The 18,266-nt window shown below is 35.2% G+C and overlaps 1 protein-coding gene and 1 long non-coding RNA gene across 2 annotated transcripts in view; both read right to left on the reverse strand.

Moving 5' to 3' along the window:
* Positions 1 to 18,266, reverse strand: part of XKR6 (XK related 6) — a gene marked incomplete at its 5' end in the record, with an annotated part of 249,686 nt that overhangs the window by 182,484 nt on the left and 48,936 nt on the right.
* The window catches only part of LOC107195279, a 48,227-nt gene that overhangs the window by 11,725 nt on the left and 18,236 nt on the right, over positions 1 to 18,266 (reverse strand). The gene's annotated exons all lie outside the window — the stretch shown is intronic.

The raw sequence follows: 18,266 nt of genomic DNA on the forward strand, positions 1-18,266 counted from the left end.
GGCACTTACAGGAGCCTCCCACCTGCAAAAGTGGCAAATTGATCTAACGATTACAATGCATCGCTTCTGACTGTGAGTCATGGTGGGTCACCACTTGTCTGTACATGATTGCGGACATTTTCCAATAGCATTTTTCTTTAGATACTAAACTGCTATAATTGACAGTGTTGTGGCATTTATCTGCAGATTAATTCATATTACCTAATTTCACTTGAGCCCTCACTAATAAATTATTTCCAAACCCTTCTCTCTCTCCTACCTAAACAGGGATCTTCTAACTTTATCAAATAACTCCTATGAAACCTTAATCCATGAATTACTCCCTCATTCATTTACATCTTCAGTTTCTTCTTGAGTCTTCCTTTCCTTTTGCCTACAGACACACTCAGGTGTACTGATCCTGAGACCAATCCACTATCCATTTCCGTGAATACATCACTGATTTCAGCTAATGTCCTTCTTCCTTTTTCTTTACTGCCGAACTCTCCAATTTGAAAAATGATCTAAATTTGTTCATTCATTCAAAAATATTTTCTGAAAACTATGTGTCAGGGCCTGGGGATACACTGGTTCCATTACACAAAAAATCAGATACATTTATGGATTCAAAATGTTAACTGTCATGAAGTAAAAACATCTGAGGCTATGACACTACATAATGCGGGGCTTAATTTTGATCAGGCTCATTTTGCACAACTTCAGTAGGTGCTCTTGTAGGCCAGATGCGCCAAGGAACACAGCTCTTGCAGTCTTATACAGCAGCCTGGTGGGATCTCTTGACAGAAGTGACATTTAAACTGAGATCTAAACTCTGAACAGGAATTGGGTAGGCAAAGAATAAGAAAAGAACTATTCCGCGTACAGGGCACTGGATATGTGAAAGTCTATGGACAGTAGAGAACATGGTGACTTGGAGGATAAGAAAAAAGGCAATGTGGCAAGAGGACACTGAAGAAGAACAAATGCTTGAGCCAGACCCGTCAGTCTCGCATGGCACAATGAGGATTTGGGGCTTTATTCTAAGTGCAATGGGGACTGTGTTCATTTATCACTCTTAACTACTCAGCTCTTTGAAGTGTGACTTCTACTCCTACCATTCTCTTAAAGCCAGCTGTGTATTCCTAATGCACTGAGTCTTCCCAGTTTTCATCAGCTGATTACACAGCTTCTGAACTGACTTCTATCCTGAGCCAAAAACATGAGCTGTCACTGATTTTTATCTTCCACTTCTCTCAGTATTTAGCTTAATGTGTTGTACATAGTAAGCATTCAACATTTACACAAAGGACAAATCAGGCTTGGAAGAAAACAGAACAAGGAAAAGTTAGTTATAACAGAACAAGACTGCAACCAGACCTAATAAGATTCTCTATTAGAAGTACATTTGAAATTGCCTTAACTTATGATTTGCTTTATTTTCTCTCATAGTGATGAAATATTTACAAACGCAAACATGAAATTTCTTTAAATAAATGCCCTATTATAATTTGATTAGACCATGAACACAGTATTAAGATCGTATTGCCATTCTCCATGCTTACCACAGTACCTTGGAGTATGACATCGAGCATTTTCACCTTATTCTGGTAAGTAGAGCAGGATGTCAATTGCTAAGTTCAACATTTAAGGGCTCTGCCCATGTTCCATTAGAATTATTGATATAGACTAAGAAAGGAATGTAATATTTGTTTATTTTAAAAGGTAATATACTGTCAAATATAATTTTAAAATTCCAAAAAAATAAACAGATACTTCCTCAATATGAGCTGTATATATTTCAGCTCTTTATATATCTTTTCTTTTATGTCTAGAGGATGACCTGAGTTGTGCCCAGAATCAGCCCACCATATAATTAAGCTTAGATATTCTCTATAAAAAGCAAATAAAAATGTATCTTTGTTGATCTTGTACTAAATCCTCCATATTATGTATCTTTTACAAACAAGAGTAAAGAACTCTATAAAATTTAAATGTGTTGATAAAAAAAAAAAGAAAAACATTCTCATCTCCTTCATCCTCTATTTTCAAATGGCTTAAAGACCAGATTTTGTACGTTTTAAAGTTTAATGTGTATACACAACAGAATGTTTCTGCTTTCTGGTGTCCAGTTTTCTTAGTAGTAGATTAGTTCATAGACCTTTGATACATTAGTCCTCTTAATAAAAGGAGACTGTGTTGTCTAAAAGATGATCAGATTAATAACTAAAACATCTTATAACTGGGTGGACACCCTGCCCATGATGGGAAAGAATGTACCTGTGTTTGGATTTCAAATAGAAAAAGGAAAAAAAAAATGCCTGTGTTGGAAAATACGACCACACTGTAGAGATGTAGAGATGTCTCTGATAAATTCAAGCTCCATGAAGTATAAGCCACGGTATTTTTAATATTAACTTTAGTGGTGGATAACTGTATCATTTATTTGTAGTTCCAAAACACACAGGCAACAACTACAACCACGTTTGGGCTCATCAGAATAAAGAATATAGGAATGAAGAATACTTAATGCACAGTAAAATTTTTAAGTATGTTCCTAGTCTTAGTAACTGTTCTAAAAAAGAAGAGTAATTGAAAGGGACTCATGTAGTTTCACTTTCTACAAGATAACTCTTGCCCTCTGAGGTAACACCCCTCTCAGCTCCTTCTCTAGCAACATTCTTCTTCCAGTCAGAAAGTTTCAATTCGTTCTGTTCCTCACTAGCCATGTCCCTCTCTTCACTGGAAATGTCCATTAATAATGAAGGGTTAAAGCAGCCAGGATGAATCCCTGATGGACAAATTTAGTTTTCTAAACTGAATGAAAATCATTTTTGAAATCTGTTATGAAAAATTTCAAAAGTATACAAAGTAAATAGAGTAGTGCATGAACCCTCATGCACCTTCAGTTTCAGCAACTACCAAATTCTACCATTTTTGTTTCACCTGTAGCTTCATCCACTCCTCAACCGAATGAGGATTATTATTTTCCATTTTTTTACCGAGGTAAAATTTACAACTAATTTTTTTTACCATCGTAATCATTTCTAACTGTATAGTTCAGTAATATTAAGTGTATTCATTGTTCTGCCGCCACCTTCATCCATCTCCAGATTTTGTTTCATCTTGCAAAACTGAAACTACTGCCACTGAACAAAAACTGCCCACCCTCCCGCACCGTTCCGCTTTCTGTCTCTATGAATTTGACTACCGTGAGTACCTCATATAAGTGGAGCCACTCGATATTTGTCCTTTTGTGTCTGGTTTCTTTCACTTGACATCACTTGAATCCTTCAGATTCAAGGGTTTTTCTTAATGTGTCCTTCCTTTTTAAGGTTGAACGATATTAATTTGTACATATAAACCACATTTTGTTTACCCATTTATCCATCAATGGACACTTGGGTTGCTTCCACCTTTCAGCTACTGTGAATAACACTGCTAAAAACATGCATGTACAAATATTTCTTCAAGATCCTGCTTTTAATTCTTTAGGTATAAACCCAGAAGTGGAATTGCTGGATCATATGGTAATTCTATTTTTCATTTTCTAACGAACCATCACAGTGTTTTCCACAGAGGCTATACTAGTCTACATTCTTATCAACAGTACACAAGGATGATAAACACTTATTTTTAAGACAAATGAAACTTGACAAAAACTTGGATTTATAAAATTCATATACATTAGATTACATAATCCTACAAACACAATTGATTAACCAGGAGTCCTGATCTGTTGGCAAGTATTCAAGATCCTTAATAATCTATTATTAGTTTTTCCATAGTTTCAAATAAATGTTTTTTTTTTCTTATCGGACTAGTTTAAGCAGACTATATTACTTAATATTAGATATGTAGCTAGCTAAATGCTAAAAAAAATAATAGTTCAGGACTTAAAGTCCCAAATAAAAATGTAAACATAATGGAATGGTAAGTGTGGCTCCCAAGGGAAGATTAATCTTAAAACAGCTGTGAATATCTTAACAGATAGCTTGACAGATACTAGATAGTTAAGTAACTCAGATTTGTTGTTTTCCATAGATTCCACTGTGGGGGAATGGTGGGGTGCGTAAAGTGGGGTTAGCAGAAGATAGTGAGCTATGAGGCAGCACAGAAAGCCCAGAGGGAAAGCTAGAAGCAAATGAAGGAGAGAAAGCAGGCAATGAATAAAAGCTTATCAATAGGACGGCTACATAATTTCCAGGCCCGTAAGGAAAAGGCAGAGCTCTTGTTAAAAAAGTAAAATAAATTAAGACTATCACAATGGCAATGGGAAAACATTAAGCCAGGTGTGGGGCCCTGTACAACTTCACAGGTTGCCTGCCCCATGAAGCTGGCCCTGTGCGTTGAGCTGAAGACTGGAGGCATGACAACCACTACTGCTCCAGGCAACAAAAGGAAAGGAAAGGCAAAAGTGAACCCCTCGCCCCTAAATACAGTCGGCATTCACACAGGCCACTGGCACCTATAGTACAGCTGACGGGGCATAGCAAGACCAAAATATGTCTTCGGGCATTCCCAAATTTGTTTTTTAAATTAAGAGGGAGTGAGGTTGTAACACATTAACATCTATAACATAATTCCAGGGTTGAATATGAGACTAATCACCACAGAACAGACAAGAGCTTACTAGATAGGAAATATAGAATTGATATGTTTTGGTCGGACAGTATAATGAAAAAGATCTGGAGTTTACCCCTACCCAAGAAGGACCCATCTGGCTGCCTGAGAGCAAGAAGACAAGAACCTTACAAGTTATATCTGAAATATGTAACATAAAAGGGACAGAAAAGGCCAAAGACAATTTTCCCCTATTGGCTAGTTGTTCAGGTTAGCCGTGATTTAAAAAATATATATCCTATTAGGCAAGGAGATGGAGGAATCTAGGGTTGGATAGGAAAAAGTTTTTACACCAGAATGGGTAATGAAATAGAAGTCTAAACTGAGAAGAAAAAAAGAACTATCAGCTATCACTATGTCACCATTCCAGAAGACAAACCTGTCTACTTTTGTGTTCACCTTACATCTTCTGAAATGTGGTAATGTAGAAGAGAAGACTGTCATTATTTTTAACCATGTATGTTAACTTATTTTCCTAATAGCTTAAGCCAAATATGCTTTATGAGAAAAGAAAAATTAAGTTCAAAAAGAAGCTTCACAATAATACATGAACAGTACTACTCTCTTTCTATACTACCTTTGGTATAAAAGGTATATTAGAGATTGAAACCTGAATTCAAACCTTTTCGCCTTTATTTCTAATATAAAGTAGATAATCCAATTAAACACTGAGAATGATTTAAATCTGATGTTCCTAATAATGTCCACAATGAATAAAGGTGGATTCATTTGTATTTCATTTTTATTTTTTAAGTTACTTAGCTTCTCACTATCATCTTAAAATTCAAAGGGTAGAAAGTAATTTAATAATGAACTATGTATTTTGACTTCAATATAAAAAAGAATGTACTCCCACTTATGAACTCAAATAGCACAAAACATTTCTAATAAATGCCTACCACTACTATTATTTTCCAAAGTATTGTCATTTCATTGTGTCCCTACAACATCCTCTATGCATACGACTGGAATAATTGGTCCATTCTTTAAAAGGAAAAGAAATTAAGCTAAAAAGATTATTTAAATGACTACAGTAAAACAAAATTTCTGACATCTACTCTAAGACACTTTCTTCTTTTCCTAAATCAGTACATCTAAACAACAGAAAAGCTCTTTTACACTAAAACACAATTATGTCCCCTTTCCCTCTGAAAACTATAAAGCAGCAGACAACATATTCAGAGGAAGGAAAATGGGCTACCTAAGATGAGGAGAAACAATGCTCCACATCATTCCTCAAAGAAGTAGAGTTCCCAGTAGAGCTAAGAGGACACAAATGAAGAAGCTAAGTGTGTCAACCATGGAGTGCTTCATTAACTTGTTTTCAGAATGGTAAAGCCTGAATCTTAGTTAGAAAAGATGTAAGGTCACCTAGTTCAAACTTTCACCAATGCTAGAAACCCAAGTCTATCATGTGATTTTCAACTTTTGCTTAAATATCTCCAAGGACAAAAAGACTATGTCCTTGGAAAATAATCTTTTCTATTTCAGAGCAGCTCTGTTGGAAATCACTTTGGTCTTATACAGTTCAGGAAAAATCAATACTATCAGGAAATATTAATTACCTCAAGTAAGGGCCAACTCATTTGTTTTTTATTGTTCAATAATAAGAAGTTCTGAGGTCACTTATCTCCAAAGTTTGCTATTTCGGTGGCTCTACATCATCAAAAGCCTAGGTTCCTTACTTCTTTCCACTCTGTCACAAGTATGTTGGTTTAGTTCTCCTTATGGTTTCAAAATGACTCCCATCATCCCAGGCTTCATGTGCAGATATAACAATGTCCAGTGTAAGAAAATTATTTTTCCCTTCTCGATCTTTTTATGAGAGGAATATCTTTGTCTGAAGATCCCTAGCATACATCTTATCAGCCAGAACTACATCTTGCCAACCACTGCAAGGAAAATAGGTCCATCAAGATCGGCTGAGACTGATCATGACTTGCCCACGTGGGGCTGGGGTCTGCCTCTCTTAAAGACAAAGCTGTGCAGAAGGGGTAAACTACTTAAACAAAATTAAGGTTTCCTTAGAAGGAAGGGTGAGGAAAGGGCAGGGAAACATATAGGTAAATCCAACGTGTACCATGACTGTATGGCGTCAAAATCTTGCCTCCGTCATTTCTACCATTGGCATTAGTTCTAATGTCTAGATCTAACTGGAGAAATTCCCGTTCCTTAACTGCACTGCAAATTCTGTGCATGCAAAAAACTATTGTGTTCCCCTCCTCAATTTTAAATACGGTGAAAGACAGCATAATTAAGTGTAGAGTTTTCTACTGTATTTTTTTTTTAAATGCCAAAGTGTAGGTTATAGAAAACAAAGAGATTTATAGTTTCCAGCAAGTTTATTTAAGCCAGGATACGAATAATACCAGAGAAGCAACATAATATTAAAAGACATCAGCAGAAGTGCAGTATTAAGAAGATGGGAGATGATTAGTTTTGCTGTACTGGTACTAAACATTTTAAGAGGGTTCTGGGCATTTTATAAGGGGTTCTGGTAAACTGAAGGGTTAACAAGATGGTAAAACATGTAGCTATGAAGTTATATGTGTAGAACTGTAGACAGAAATGGAAATATCTGACCTGGAGAGGAATTTAAGATTCAGTCACTCGATATTCATAAAATGCCTAATATATGCCAGGGCTCTTCCAAGATGTTTAAGGCAAAGAGATGAGGGTTGGGGAGAGAGAAACAAGTGTCACCTCTGCTCTCTCCACGCTAACACAGTCAAGCGGCAGGCAGACCATAAGCAAAGCAAGAAACACTTGAGTAATGTGAAGTTAAGAAACAATGCAGGATAAGAAGTCAGAGGACTAAAGTAATAGAGAGGGACAGAAGGTTGCTTTAAGGTTGTCAGGCCAGGTCTGTCTAAGGAGGGTTCATCTGAGCAGAGAACTGATGTGGGTGCAAGATATACCAAAAGAAAATAGTAAAGAAATAGGCATGTCAGTATTAGTCTCAAGGAAGAACTTAAGGTAAAAACAAACCAACCAACCAACCAATAAACAAGACAAAAAGGAATATTTCATACTAATAAATAGAATAATCCACGTAGAAGATAAAAATCATGAATTTTATGTATCTACCAACATAAGTCTGGTAAAAATATCAGAAAACATGGCAAATTAATATTCACTGAGGGAAGCTTTAACAAATCTTAGTCTGTTCAGGCTGCTATAACAAAATACCACCGACTGGGTAGTTTATAAACAACAGAAATTTATTTCCTACAGTTTGGGAAGCTAAAAGTCCAAGATCAGGGTACCAATATGTTTGGGTAAGGGGCCTCTGCCTGGTGGCAGAGTCTCATTATATCCTCACATGGTAGAAGGGGGCGAGGAACCTTTCTCAGGCCTCTTTTATAAAGGGCACTAATCCCAATCATGAAGGCAGACCCCTCTGCTCTGACCCCTGATCATCTCTTAAAGACCCCACCTCCTAATACTATCACCTCAGGAGTTGGGTTTCAACATAGGAATGTGGGGGGAACACGTTCGGACCATAGCAAAACCTTTTTCAGAAATCAATACATCAAGCAGGCAAGAATAAGCAAGGATATGAAGGATTTGAAAGATCTATTAATAAGCTACATAATGTATGTGTGTACCTAACAGAGAATATATATTCTTTCCAAATATATGTTTGAAACACTTATTATGTATTAGGCAATGAAGAAAATCTCAACATATTCCAAAAGAAAAACCAACACAAGCCAAAACTGCTAGCCAAACTGCAAGGGAACTAGAAATTAACAACCAAAGGCTAGTCAAAGGCAGCTATTTACTTAGAAATGTAAAACACTCTTTTTGAATTCAAAAGAATTTAAAAAAATAAAAAGAGTATGTTTTAAACCAATTAGAAATGAGCAGTGCAAAGATGACTACAGATCAAATATATTGAGGAATATAGTCAAAGCCACAATGTATACTTGTCCCTTCGGAGTTGATTTTTTATTTTTTAACTTTATGACTAACAATATTCCAAATCCTCCCACTTGATATAACTACTCTTTTTTTTTAATTAAAAAAAAAATTTTATTTGGTGAAATTAGTTAACGAAATCCAGTAAGTTTCAGGTGTACATTAGGAGTTTAATCTATAGTAAACACGTCTCGAGTAATTCAAAAATATTACTATTACCTAAAATTTCTATTATTTCCAGCATTGCTTTGATTCATAAGGTAGTAACGCAGGAGCACAACAAGTGAGGTGTCCCTGGCCCCAGTGTCGGCTTTGCCACCACGCTAACTAGCTGTGTGTCCTGCCTTGGTTATTTAAATGCGCTGAGTCTGTTTCTGTGGCTATAAAATTAGGAGGATGGGCTAAATTAGATTACCTCTTAGGTCTCTTTTAACTTTATGAATGAAATCATTCTATATGCAGAAACTCCATGTTAACCCATTTTGAAAGCAAGCTTTTTGTACAGCACACATTTCCCTGCTCTATACAGAGTTCTCTATGCATTAACCTTTTCTTAATGACAATCACCCTAATGAATATTTCCTATAGTACCATGTCCTTTAAACAGATATGACTGAAAAGCGAGAACAAGATAAATTGCTATCTTCAAAGAGTATTTCCTTTTCATTTGCCAAGTGATTTCTCAATTTAGTAAGATAGGTTATTTGGGGAGGGAAGACTCTCTTCTTTCTGTGGAAAATACTTCTGGTGTTAAAAGCTAAAAGGTTTATTACTGTAGTCATGTTTGCCAAATCAGATATTTAAGTAATTTTTTCACTGTTCCACTGATGGGACTTTTAAAAAAATCTTGTCATCAAATATTTCTTGAGTGGTTCATCCTTGGCTTTAAATGTGATCAAACATATAGATCTGCTTTCCACTTCCACAGGTTGACCACTAGATGCTCAAACCATCTATTTTTCAAGAGTTAATAAGTGACTCTAAAATTGAATGAGACTATTCATGGGACATGGATAACCATAAAGCACCATTCTTTAAAAGATTATATACATTTAGTGTCCAATGCTACTAAGCAAGTTACAATACCTTGATTCCACCCGAATTTTAATTCATCTTAAATTTATTATTTTCGAATTTTGTATTTGCATCTAGTTTTTTAAATAAAGGTGAAAAGGAGGACAGGGAAACAATACAAAGAAAGTTATTTTCTATCCAGCCAAGTCAACTGTCTCAAAGAATGATCCTTTCCATTTTTCTGCCAGTTCACAATAAATTTGAGAAAACAATCCTCACTTTAAAAAAATCTCACCTATTTGATACCTAACAGGAAATAAGGAAAAGGGATATCCAAAGTACAAAACTCAAGTGTCAATCTAAATTCTTAGTTCCAGATTGCATAGGAAACCCCTGACCACGTTTCTTACATAAAAGATCTGACAATAAAGTAAAATTAATTTTTCAGAGCCACAGAAAGGCAATCTCCTTACGTAGTCAAATGCAAACTTTTAGGAAGACAAGTAAGTCCTTTTCAGTTCTAGAACCAGATTAGCATTTAGTATTTAAGATAAAATAAAACTACTTAATGGCTGGTTTCATTTATAAACTGTTCACTTTCAATTTACCGTTTAATTTTTAAGTGCTTCCAAAATGATATATTGTTCAGCAAATAGTTAAATTCAGTTCCATTTCATTTTCCAGTCAAGACCTGAGTTTGAAGCTTTTAAGCATCCCAAAGAACAAATGTTTTACAATGGTATTTACATTACAGCAATGTAGTAGAATGGTAGGTTATTCTCTCTTCCCAGCATCCATCCTCCTTGGATTCATCAAGATCTGGGACAAGAAGGACCTGCATGTTACACAGAGACAGTGCCAAGGACACTGACTGAGAAAGGAAGGGTTCATCCAAAGTGTGAACCCAAGTGGTATGGTCTCCTGGGACTTCTTTAGGATAAGGGGCTTGGAGCTCCCCACTATGGCCAACGCTTGGCTTTTTAAAAAAGAATCACTGGCTACTCTGCAACTTGTTCTCATTCCCAGCCACTTGGGATCTGCTCTGACCTAGCTCTGTTCTGGGCATTCTGCCTACAGTTTGGCCACTGAGAACCTTCTATGAAACACTACACCTATCCATACACACACAAACATATATACAAGTGTATATACAAATATAAATATAAAATATACATATATATATCTCCTTCAGACTAAGTTACAAATTGTGGACCTTCCACCACAAGACATGGGACATCCAGACAAAGTGAGAAGCTATGTGGAAGTACTGTAATGAGAAGTAAAGTTAGAGGGAACTTTATAAAGAACAGTGGATCCACATATGTGCACACCTACTAGATCACCATAACCTGAGAACCTTAGTGCTTTATATTCCACTTTACAACAGCAATGTTAACACTAATCCTGTGGAAAAACAAATGGGTTTTCAAACAGTAGATTCTATAGTCAAACTACCTGAATTCTGAGCAGAAGACCATGAAATGATGTCATGACATCACAATATAAGTATCTCTGACTAAATAGGTGTTTCCCGGTTCCCTAAATCCTCTTTGTTTCATGTATTTTTAAGCAGACCCTCTCTCCTGGCCTGTCTTCTTCGGCATGTTTCATTTTCCATCTTAAAAACAAACCCCCCCCTTGTGAAATTTTTCATTTTGGTAATCTCCCAAGCCCACAAAGTACCAGACAAAAGTTCCTCAAAGAATATTTGTTGAGTAAGTGAATAATAAGAGAGGCACAGTTAGAGAGGTATATTCAAAAGCTGTCGGCAATTCACAGAGAATGGAAAGAAACAAATAAAAATATGATCAATGTTACAAATAATTAAAACTACACTGAGAAATTATTTTTCACAACCAGACTGGCAAAAATTCAAAACTTTTTGTTGGTGCAGCTATGGAGAAATAAGCACCTTCTTACATTGCTGATGGGAGTTTAAATTGGTACAGCCATTATGGAAGACAATTTGACAATATCTATCAAAATTCCATGTGCACATACTCTTGACACAGTCAGTAAACTTACAGAAATTCATTCTACAGATATACTAATATATGTGTAAAGACTGGATGTGTATGTGTGTAAGTATGCAGGTATGGCATATATACATATATATACACACTTAAAATATTAGTCACAGCAGTGATGGCAAAAGATTTCAAAAATGTCACTGTCCATCATAAAAGGTAAAGTATGCTACTATTTATGGCAAAAAGTAAACATATATAAACAGTAACATATATACAAATTGCGTGTGTGTATACATATATACATGAGGACAAGCAAACAACAGTGGCTATCTCAGGGGAAGAGAACTAGAGGCTAAGAGACGAGGATAAAAGGCTTTTTACTGTATACCTTTATTCACTTTCTTAAATTTTTATTTTTCAATTAGAGTTGACATTTGATGTTATTTTATGTTAGTTTCAGGTGTACAGCATAATGGTTAGACATTTATATAATTTACAAAGTGATCCCCCTGATGGATTAGTCTAGTACCCACCTTGTGCTACTATACCATTTAAAAATAATTTTTAAATACTAGCTTTACTGAGACTATGTTTCTAAGGAACTTTTCCTTTTTCATATCCTAAATTTAAAAGAAAACCTCAATGTTTCCCATCGTTTCCTTTCTATTCTAATTACCACTCTCTTTCTTGTATCTTTCTTACATCTTTCAAGTAAATTTCGATCCCTAAATCCACACACACATTTCCACATAGAAATCTAAAGAGACATAATTCGGATTAAGAACCAAAAAGAAATAGAAAGAGGTAGAGTTGTATTGTGTATCAAATACAGAGAAAGGCTAAGATCTGTAAAGCTACAAAAAATGAAAGATGCTCACTGAGTGGAACCAGAACATAAACGTCGATTCAATACAATGTTGTCTTCGGAATTTTTTTCATTGGAATTATAGCTACAAACATGGATTACCCCAACAAAAAAGAGGTCCCTAGAAGAAAGAATCTCTAAATAACTCGCGTTATTACCTAGCACTGCTGATCCAAACAGCCATGTTTTCTCTACATTCTAAGCTCTGAAACTTCAGCATGGCTGGGACCCAAGAATTTGCATTTCTAACAAGTGCTTGGCTGACAAGATGCTGCTGTGCCAAGATGACACTTTGAAAAGTACTGACCTAATAATACGATCAAGTGATCTACCACAGACACTAGACATCTTCAGAGCCAGTGTACCGTAGCCCCAGGTGGTGGTTCTAGAGCTACTGTCTAAGTAACTATTCTACAGTCTGTAGTAATTTCTTCTCAACTAAACCTCTCTGTCATACCTGCTAATTGCCTAATCTTCAACTTTTACCTTCTTCATTGTTTTTTTTTTTTTGTCCTTTTCCATATATATTCTTGGTAGACTTTTTATTAGTTTCTACCATTAACACTTTTCTCCATCTGTTAAGTGATAAGCAAAGAAAAGAAATAAAACTCTTCCAATGGAAATGCCACAGGGCATTTTGCTTAAGGACAAAAGTCTGCTCAAGTCAGACTACAGAGATTCAAGTTACAAAGAAGAGTTGGAAGTAAATTTGCACATTTTTGAGATTAAAAAAACCTCTGTAAGAAAAATGAGGAAAAGAAATTCATTTGACATTTAATGTTATAATGAAATACCGACCTGCAAGTTACAGTGCAAATAAATATAATTGGCTTTAAATACAAGTACATAAAAAAGAGGGTGGAAATGGATATCAGAAATTGAAATTTAAATGCACATTAAAAGTTTTACTCCTTTTAGACATCAGAACTAGAGTACTGTCATTACCACATTTGTAACCAACTAAAATCATATTTTGACAGATCTATTAAAATATGGTACACCTCTTTGTGAAAGGCAAGTTGGAGGTGAACTGGATAAACAAATCATTACTCTGAATCCTGGATGTAACTCAGATCCTTAGGCCAACTGTGAACAATGTTCTTAAGAGTCCGCTCAGGAAGGGGACAAAAACTGAGGATTCTAACTTTATCTTCTGAAAATGCAAAGCAGAGCAGACCCTAAGCTGGAGGGAATGGAGCTTCCCTCAGAAGTCTCAGGGATATGTGAAAAGGAAAAAATGCTAATATATCGTAGGCTAAGACTCAGCAAAGGCCTGAGTCTTGGAAGAACTGTGTGCATAAGACCAACCTTCACAGGGAAAAGCCTTACCTTCAGGGTTAAAGGCCCTCCTTTGCAAACAGGGAGGCAGGAAATACCCTATGTCCCAAACCCTCCAATAATCTGATTCCTTTTAAGATCAATTAATGTTATTGCCCAAGAAAATGTCAGATCTCACAATCATCCCACACCCAAAATATAATTAACTCTGTGCCTTCCACTGTATCATAGACCTAATCAGATAATGTCATCTCCTATTTTAGAAGCTTGCTGCTCTTCCATCTTCAAAGATGGAAGAGGGTTGCTGCCTGCTTCAGGAAGGGCAGTTAAGAGAGAAGGGTCTTAGAAAATGGAAGAGCAGCAAGATGAGGTCTTCCTATTACTGTATTCAATGTAACCAACATTTTTAAGGAGAATGTCTGCCTCTACCTTAAAAACTGACTATATGTAAACCCTGTCCTTAGTAAAACCCTGCCCTTAAAATCCAGTCCAGAAAAATTTTATAAATGCAAAGGATAAAAACGAGATCCTGCAGGTACACCCCACAATGAATTATCTATGCGTAGGACAGATGTGTTGTTTCATGTCAAAATGTTGGCAGACTTTCCCACCATTTTCTCCCATTAATATGAATAACTAAGAATAATCAGAACCATTTTATTTGAGGAACAGAACACTGGTTAGGCATCTAATATAAGAAGAGAAAATTACATTTTTCAAGCAGGTTTCTATTGTTAACAATTATTCAATACAGCATATTATAGGTGCCCAAACTGCTAATGAACGAATGTTATAATTTGATGTGTAAACTATACTATTGGCTCTCAGATGGTGTGTCTACATTCATTTTCCATTCTATATTTGATTTCAGATTCTTACTAAAATAATTAAGCTGAGAAGATATTAAGAAGCAGAATTATCTCATTTAATTTTAGTTCTTCCTCCTGGGACCCTCCCCAGCTCTATGCGACAAAAGGAGGAAGCCAGTTTAAAAAAAAATCAAAATCAAAATACTCTTATAACCAAGGGGGTCCTCAAGTTGATGAACACAGGAAAATTAGGATTGATCTAGCAGGAAGGACAATTAGATCCAGTTCTCTGAATTTTCATAAAATGACCAATTTTACTTGAAGTGTTCTATATTCAAAATAGGCAAAACTACATAAAAGAAATAACTTATTGTCTCCAGTCAAAAGCATCTTTTTTACACTGAAGTATCTGTACCACTTCATTAGCTGAAAATAAAAAATTTACAAGTGAAATTTTCAATAACGTACTAACATACAGTAACCTAGGTTCTACATTCTGCATGACTTTTAGTTACTTGTCGGAGATTAATCGAAGCAATTAGTTCTCCAATTCACTCTATGGTAATTTTACAATAAAACCATTAACCTTTAATATTAAATGAAAATTGTAAAGCTTGAACTGAAAATTTACTATCTTGGTCTTCATGACAAAGCTGTTACTCTACAAAAGTAGACTCTTTCTCTGTGAAACAAGAAATAAAACTCTTCGCTTTTCTGTATGGAAAACTATAATTTTCTCTAAATATAAAAACATAATATAAAAACAGTTTAGATAACAAAACCAAAAACTCACGTTTATGACACAACTAGATGACAAGAATCCTCATGAACTCCAAAGTGCAAACAGTGACGGACAAACCACCAGCAGCCATCAGACCATGTGACTTGTGATTGTGCCAAAGAAAGCAGATAAAAGTAATGGGATGTCTACCAGCTCCCAGAATAGGAGAACTCTTAACAGCCCTCGGATAGTCACTGGAATTTCAGACCAATTTCAGATTAGCACTTGAAACTGGGAGGGGTTCTGCCCACTCCAATAGCAGGCGAATGTAGGCCCAAAGGGGCTGGGGTGGGCTAGCCTCCATGGACTCTTGAAACTAATCCTCCAGGGACCTACCTTCCAGGACAAAGACCCACACTGAGGAAAAAATGCTGTGAATGGAATCAAAACAAAACAGAAACAACAGAGATGAAAAAAGAATAGGCCTAGGTAAACTGGGAGAGGGGAACCAGGAAATCTGAGAAAGCGAGCAGTCTGTGCAAAAACCACAAAAGAAGCGCTATGACGGGGGAAACACAATCTAAACCAATCTTCCTTCTCAGAGTTGGAGAAAACTAACTTCACACAAAAATTAGCAACAGAAAGTACTGAAATCAAATCCCATACAAAGTTATTACAAAGAAGGGATTAAACAGCAATATCCCCACAAACAATAAACACCCCCTCCAAAAGAAAATCAAAACCAGCTAAAAAATACTGAAATGATGTAACACATGAAAAATATAAGTCAGAATTTTTTTTTTAATTCAGAAAAGAGGTGATAAAACTCAAGGAAGACTGACAAGTATAACATCATTTCACAAATGAACACTATTTTAGAAGGCAAAAGCAAATAAACAAAAACATGCTTTAAGAGTAATAGATGGTTAAAAGGCAAAAAAAACCACAAAGAAATAAAAAAGAATGCAAGCAAAAATAACAAATATTAAAGATGAGCAAGAAAGATTTAACTCAGAAAATAGGAGTCTTTGACGAAAACAACAACAAAGCAATGGAACAGAACAAATACTGAAAACTATAATTCAAGAACATTTCCTAAATTAAAAAATGCTTTGTCTTCTGCCCGCTGTGTTGCAAAGGACAATCAAAACCAAAGCTGAAATTCACCCTCAGGACAAAACAGGCTTTGGCAGTTTCACTTAGATATTGGTCTTGTAAATTAATCTCTTAGGATACTGCCAACTCCTAGATGCTTCTCAAAAATGCTTTTATATTCTATGTAAAAGTTTTAGTTTTCAGCAAGAGAACTGCTCAGGTTAATATAGTCTGCCACATTACTGAAAAGGAAATCTAACATCTTTGTGAAAATATATTTTTTTTGTAGCATCCTTTTCTGCTTATCAATGTCAGGAAATTTCCCATGTCATTAAAAACTTTGTAAACCTAAATTCAAATTGTTTAATTATATATGTTATCACAACTCACTTAACCTTTCTGGCATTTGGGGAAATTCTGCTGTTCTCAAATGTTTAGTCTTAAAAACCAATTCTAATAACACGTTTATATGAAAAATTGTCCACATTTCTGAAAAAATGGTGCAAATACATATTGAAAGAACATGTCATGTATCTGAGACTATCGACCCTGAATGATCAACACCAGACATATTCTTTAAAAAAAAAATGTACTGGACTTTAAAGAAAAAGTCTTTTGGACTTCTAGGCAAAAAGAGCACAAGACTTACAGAGGAAAAAAGTATTGGACATTGCCAGCAATGTTTTATGAAACAGAGAAACATACTTCAGATACTTAAGGAAAGATAATGTAAGCCAAGAATTTTATACCCGGCAAAAGTTACCTTCAAATATCAAGAAACAGTTATCACTATGCAAGAACTCAAGAAAAGTTCTCAACTTTCAGAGGAATCTACTAGAGAATAAGCTTCAGAAAACTAAAATGACTACAAACATATATAAAGACTGCTATGAGCATAAACTAACTATATAGTTGCTTGCAGAAGTAAGATTAAATGGAAGTTTAATATATAATAGCTATACAACATGTAGACACAGAACTATTAAAAACAACTCAGGGAATGGAGAGAACATATGCAAAAAACTACTACCTGCTATTTTTGACTCTACAAGAGAAATAAAAGTCCTTATCTCCAGAGCTCTTCCTTGTTGCCACACTAGAATACTAACAGCTGGGTTTGACACTCCAAAGAGAAAGGGAAAAAAAAGAAGAAAAATAGTACTAGGAAAGTTTCCCAAAACTAAAGATAATGATTTCTTTGCTGAAATGCTAAGAACCAGAACAAAGACTGAAAAGCCCCACATTACAGTACATTAGTATGAAATTTATTTGTAGATGACATGGTCATCTAGGAATTCCCATGGAATCTACCCAACTAAGATACTAAAACTAATAAATAAGTTTAGCAAGGTTGCAGGATACATCATGTAAGAAAACCTATTCTAGTTCCATAACCCAACAATGAACAATCAGAAATTGAAGTTAATAAAACAATACCATTAACAATAGTATCAGAAAATATAAAAAATTTAGGGATAAATCTGACAAAAGATGCACAAGAACTTTACACTACAACTATAATATAATGCTGAGAAATTAAAGACTACTAAATAATAAATATTCATGGATCAAAAGGTTCAATATTGTTAAGATTTCAATTCTTCCCAAAATGATCTACAAATTTGACACAATCTCAATCAAAATCCTTGCACTTTCATGTAGAAATTTACATATTGATTCCACAATGCATACATACTGACTCCATAATGCATACAAAGAAGGGCAAAAAGAACTTTGAAAAGAAAGAAGAATATCTGAGGACTTATAATACATGACCTCAAGACTAATTTAAAAATTTACAGTAATCAAGACAGTGTGGTACTGGCATCAAGATACACAAAAAGATCAATGTAACAGATCAGAGCTGAGTGACAGACTCATACATTTATGGTCAATTGATTTCCAACAAGGTGCAAAGACAATTCAGTAAAGAAAGAATAACCTTTTCAACAAATGGTACAAGAACAACTGGACACTGACTAATGTGCCAAAAG

This window comes from Pteropus alecto, unplaced genomic scaffold, assembly GCF_000325575.1.
Source record: "Pteropus alecto unplaced genomic scaffold, ASM32557v1 scaffold50, whole genome shotgun sequence".
NCBI lineage: Eukaryota > Metazoa > Chordata > Mammalia > Chiroptera > Pteropodidae > Pteropus > Pteropus alecto.